The sequence below is a fragment of the Molossus molossus genome, unplaced genomic scaffold, assembly GCF_014108415.1.
Source record: "Molossus molossus isolate mMolMol1 unplaced genomic scaffold, mMolMol1.p scaffold_m16_p_9, whole genome shotgun sequence".
NCBI classification, from domain to species: domain Eukaryota; kingdom Metazoa; phylum Chordata; class Mammalia; order Chiroptera; family Molossidae; genus Molossus; species Molossus molossus.
Window position 1 is genome coordinate 81,100,886 of NW_023425403.1, and position 6,258 is coordinate 81,107,143.

Here is a 6,258-nt window from a genome sequence, read left to right on the forward strand (position 1 = left end):
GGTGGTACCCTCGGTGACTCTGTCCAGAGGGGCTTTACCTGTTTTCCGTGCCTGTTCATTCAATAATCTCACCACTATGGGCAGGTGTCTTTTCCAGCACCTCCAATGAGGTGTTAGGGCTCATAACTTTTCCTTCAAGAGCCTACTGACTCTGTCATACCTGCAGCCTGGGGTCTATAAGGGACATGTAACTGCCAATCATTGTCAATGTCCCGTGCCCAGGCTTGGACCAAGTGGCCTGTAAAATGAGTTCCTCTATCACTGGTTATAACAAGAGGCCTCCCCTAGGCAGCCGCCTACCACTCTAGAGCTTGGAGGGTGTGAGGCTGATCCACTTTGGAAGGAGGGAAGGCAACCCAAGTCCTTAGCAGTGTCAATAGCAGTTAACACATACCGCGCTCCTTGGTCCTCAGGCAAGGGTCCAGTGTAATCTACCTGCCAATTGTGTAAGGGTTGGGCTTCTTGGGGAATTTGCCCTGGTTTCAGTGGTAACCGTCTTTGTTTTGGGTGGTGTTCAGCCCACCACGGACACTCACACACAGCTTGCTGGGCTTTAGCTCTAGTTACAGGCAAGCCCCAGCTCTGGCCCATGGTTCATGCACCAATGTGGACCAATTTCTTATTTAGCCAGGTGGCTACCACAGCTGGTTCCAGAGAGCCTATAAGAGCTCGCAGATGCACCAACGCATCAGCTGCATCATTTCCAGGGGCCTGCAAGGGCTTAGGCCCTGACACATGGTAAATCACCACTCCTTCTCTCAGGCCGTGGTCCCACAGGTCTGCCTCATATCCTTTCCCCACAGGGGCTGATGGCCATTCTTGGGCTGCCCAGCACAGCAGCCATACAGTTAGGCCTCTGTACACCACCCAACTATGGGTGCACTCATGCACACAGCCAGACTCTTTCATTAATACTATTCATATAGCTCTCAGTTTGGCCCACTGGCTCGAACATTTTGCTCCTGTATCATACCCAAAGTTATCCTAGCTGGTTGCAGGGCCACCACTGCCCATGTTGGCGGTTGGCCTCCACAAGAACCATCAGTATATCAAGCATCTGCCGGAGGGGGAGGCTTTTCCTCCTCAAAAGGGCTGGTGTTTTCCTCCGCTTCCGCACAGGGCTCTTCTTGTTCTGCCTAAACTGTATAGGTCTCAGCAAGGAGTGCAGCTCCTACATCAAGGGGCTGATAGAGAACCGAGCCCTCTGTTCCAGTAAGCGCCCCCACTTTGTCAAAATGGGAGTCTGGGCCACCCCCGTGTGCAGTCAAGTAGCCCAAGACCATTACCACCCTTCTACCAGGAAGGTGGTTTGCACTGTGACAAGACAAGAACCAGTGATACTTTCACTGGGTAACAGGGCTGTGCACACTGCCGCCAACTGCTTCTGAATGAGGGAGTGATGACTCTCACCTCCCTTCCACATTTGGGACCAAAACCCAATAGGACTCTTCTGAGCCCCTTGCTTCTGCCAGACCCAGCCAGCAAGCCGGGTTCCAGGGCCCTAACAAATATACACAAAAATAAGATCGGCGATTGCTTTCCAAGCCTTTACTTACTGAACACTCCCTATATCCAGTTGCTGAGGTAAAACCCTTAGAGTCAGCCTAAACTTCTTCTCCTTCAACCCAGATCTTCTAACTATACCTTTTTAAGGAATCTCACCCAAATTTTACTATATCTGCCTCAACTATCAAAGTCCAACTGAACTGGATATTATAATAGCTTCCTAATAGGTTTCTCTGTGCCTACGCTTGTCCTTTCCAATCTATTCTCATCATAGCAGCCAAATAGATCCCATTAAAAAACTGAGTTTCTACATCATTCCTTTGCTCAAAAAGCTGGAAAACTTCCTCCTATCACTTAGAGTAAAAGCCGCAGTTCTTACTATAACCATGTGGCTCTTCATGTTATGGTCATTTGTTATTTCTCTGTTCTAACCAACTCCTCACTACTTTTTCACTCAGTTCTACCCATAAGGCCCTCACTTGTTCTCAAACAGAGTAGGTACTCTCATGCCACAGGATCTTTGCACTTGTTGTCTCTACTGGGAATATGTGCTCCAGATATCCACAAGACTCATTCTCTTTCGTCCTTCAATCACAACTCAAATGTGACCTTCTCAACAAGGATTTTGCTGTCCATCTAACCCAAATCACATTTTACATTGTATCTTGTTTTTGCTTTTGGGGTTTCTTTTTGGCAGAGGGTATTGTTGTTACCATGCATTCGGGTGTAAGATCTATGGGGATCCTTACCATTAACGATTGGTTCACGCAAGTTGGCATGGCACTCTTACACTTATCTGGACCTTGACTCTGATGTTTTTTAAAAAATCAGTTGGCATTGTGAATCTCACATTTTATGTAAATCTCACATTTTATGACAAAGGAAAGCAACAAGAAATCATTAATATTTGATAAAAAGAAGTCAGAAATAACTGAGAGGAAGCAAAAAGTAGAAAGGCAAGTGATGAGAAAGATTGATCCAAATGAGTGAGCAATTATTAAGGAATCTTGCTTGAGCAAGAAATAGTCAGCATTGTAGGGGGCATTAGTTGAACTAAGGAATCAGGACTGATTAAGAACAGCTGGTAGAAGGAGGAGCCGAGTACATAATCACCCTGTGTGAATTCAATAGAATTGACTCAGATTATCCCAGTAGCCACAGCTACTTTCTAGCTCCACAAGACACTTTTAGAAATAGAATTAACTCTTTCTGTCATTAATTTATTTGATGTCGTACAAAATTATCTTGAAGTAGCTCACAGATGTGTCTTTGCTAGAAAATACCCAGATTCATCATGAATACTACAAGAAATAGTGCAATTCAAGACAACTTGGAAACAAAATGCAGACATTTCATTTTCCCCTTTCTGCCCCAGGAAAATGCCAGAAGTTCAAAAGTATAAGTCTGAGAAATTCCACTACCATATTGCATATTGAACTGCATTTTGTTTCTGAAAACTATAAATTATTTTCAGTGCAAATTTCACATTCCTTCCAGATCTCCAGAGGGAATATGTAACTTTTTTTTTTCCCCCTCTCTTTCTCTCTCATTGCTACTGACTTAAAATCACAGAGACCCGGAAAAACCTGAATTAAATTTATGAGGATTATGTGGATTAGTACTCAGCATTTGCTCTCAAAAAGAGAAAAGCACACTGTGAATACCCACAGGGAATTTCTATGGGATCTATGCCAGTCAGAATATGTCAGCAAAAAAATGTAATGAGATTAAATAATATTAAGTAAAAGGTAAAGCAAATCTATACCTACAAATATGTCAGAAAAAAGAGCACCTCACACACAAAGTTCTGTTTTCAGCATAGGAAAATTTATTCACAATGGAGTAATGACTCCAATTATTTGGAGTAGGGGGAGTTGTAATATAGAAAAATTTTAAGTGTTTCAGAAATAAAAGAAAAGGAGGGACTTATTTTATTTAACATATTTATTTCAGATTTAGACTTTTTTCACATAAATTATTTTACACTAGCTTTAATCATTTGAAATATTACAGAACAAGATAATAAAATATGCTGTATGACTTGGGGAAAAAAAAAAACAAAAACACAGATATTACCAGTTTCCTGTAATGAGCTAATTATTTGAGTTAGAACATGTCAGCTGCTGTACTTCCCCCAGAAAGTCGTGCTCATATCATGGGATTTACAATTCTGAATTGCAAGGCCATAACTCATGTCTTCACATTTTCTTATAAGGTGCTGTGTCTCAGCACCGTATGCAATATTAGTATATTTAGGCCATTGGACCAGCGTTCTTGGGTCGTGATAAGTAGTGTTTAACTGGCACCAAGCTGAGGGTATTTTAGCCAAGTACTTCTCAACCTTGACTCTGAATACAAATTGCCTGGAGATCTTGTTAAAATGTAAATTATGATACAGGCCTCTGAGGTGAAGCCTGAGATCCTGCATTTCTCAGCTCACTCAGGTATGTAATGCCCTGGATCCACCGCCACTCTACAGATACACAGCAAGTCTTTCCAACTTCGTTGCTGTTGAGCTTTTCTTATCATTAGAAATGTGGAGCTAAACACACAAAATTGCACATCACCTCACTTTAATACAGGGCTCTTGTGCCAGAAGCAGAGTTAACATGTATTGATGAGAGAGTGATGATCAAAATACTCTGTTCTTCAGTAATTCTACCTCTACATGCTTTATTGCTTTTCCTCCTTGAAGGGAGCGAACGCCTTAACAACAATGAACCCAGAACAGGAAGTGGCATTAAGGAAGCTACGCATAAAGCCCCCACATTTCAGACAAGTAGCTTGGTCTTTGGACGTCAGTCTCTAGTCGCTTCGTAAAATATAGGTGGAAAACGAGATTTAGTTCTAAACTTTGACCATCATTACATAATATGATGTCAATGAGGAAATTTTATTTTATTTATTTTTTTCTTTATTGGCTTTAGAGAGAGAAAAGGGAGCGGGAGAAAGAAAGAGAGAAACATCAATGAGAGAGAACATCGATTGGCCACCTCCTGCATGCCCCCCACTGGGGAGCAGGCCCACAACCTGGGCATGTGCCCAGACTGGGAATGGAACAGCAACCTCTTGGTGCATGGGTCCACGCTCAACCAGTGAGCCACACTGGTCAGACATCAATGAGAAAATTTTAAAATCAAATTTCAGATCTACATGTACCAAATATTTTTAAGATTGAATCTCTTAATTCTTTGGTTCAGGTTACCACATGCCTTCCTCAAGCCTATGATATGTATGCCTTGGGACTCTGACATGTCATATTCAATTGCATTAACTTCTGGAGTTGTGCAAATGTACAAAGTGTTTAGATAATCAATTGTTTGGCACATTGTGCATCCTTTCCATGGTTACATATAAAACATAAGTAATTGCATATTTTCCTGAAATAATATTTCCCTGCATTGGTATTAGATAATGGGTCAGATAATGTATCACCCCAATGACAGAATCAACAATACCATTAAAGTGGCTGGAGATACTAAAGAAAGCCATGGAGTGTTATATATACACTCAGAAGAATATGGATTATGGAGTAGTACAGAAAGCAAATTATGTGAACTCATATGCTGATTGTAATTGCTAGCCCCTCAACAATTCAACCATCATCTTCATATTTAGGAAAGTACAAAAATAGCAAAGGCAAACTTCCATGCAAATGAGTCAACTTTCTTCCCTGTCCTCAATTTATCTTTTACATTGATTGCATTTGAAGCCCCAAGCAAAGCAATGTCCTGAACATGGAATTGTAACAAAATGCAAGAATACACAATGCCAACTGTGATCCAGACCACAGCCATTTTAAATTGAATGACACCTGGAAAACCAAAGGCATTGTCTAACAGTCTGTCAGAGTAATTTCTTATGAAGACTTCATGTACACATTGCTAGGAAAGGAGACAGCAGACTCACTCCGACTGCTCGCTACAGATGAACAAATCTCTGACCCCAGAGAGCAGACCCAAGGTACCAACAGTGAATTCTCCAGCTGGAAGCACAGTGGAGCTATGTGGAAGAATACAATAAATATAATATAAAAGAAACTTACGCACGGTTGGTGTGGCTCAGTGGATTGAAGGTTGTTCCTTGGACTGAAAGATCCAGGTTTGATTACCAATCAGGGCACATGTCCAGGTTTTGGGTTCGATCCCTAGTAGGGGGCGGGCAGTCTCTCTCTAAAAAAATCAATAAAAATAAAAAAAGAAACTTACAGGTGCTTTTTCTGCAGACAGAAATGATGAAGGTAAGTTATTAATTATTGATAATAGTATAACAAAAGAAAATACTATAATCAGAATCAAGAAATTTAATGAAAGATTAAAAAAATGTTACATAATGTTTCTGAAGGTTATTCAAAATAAAAAAGTTTATATTTTTCAAGTGATAGCATCAGACAATTACACATTCAGACAATATATAGCCATTTTGTGACTATATATTTGTATGTGTACAGTTAAATATACAGAATGATACAACTCATGTACACACATTTTAGAGTTTATTGTCACTAAAATAGCTCATTTCAAATTATAGGAACATTAGCATTACAGTATTAGAGAATCAGTCAATCTTTACACTATGTTCATGAAAATAGATTCATTTTCACCACTGGTTATGATCTGTTTTGGATTTTGACATTTTCTACGTTCCTGTTACGAAAGTTACAAAAGCTGGTCAAGATGTGCCAGACAGTAAGACACTTTAGTGGCAGAAAAAGCAACCGACACAATATGTAGTGTTGTTCCATCTAATCGA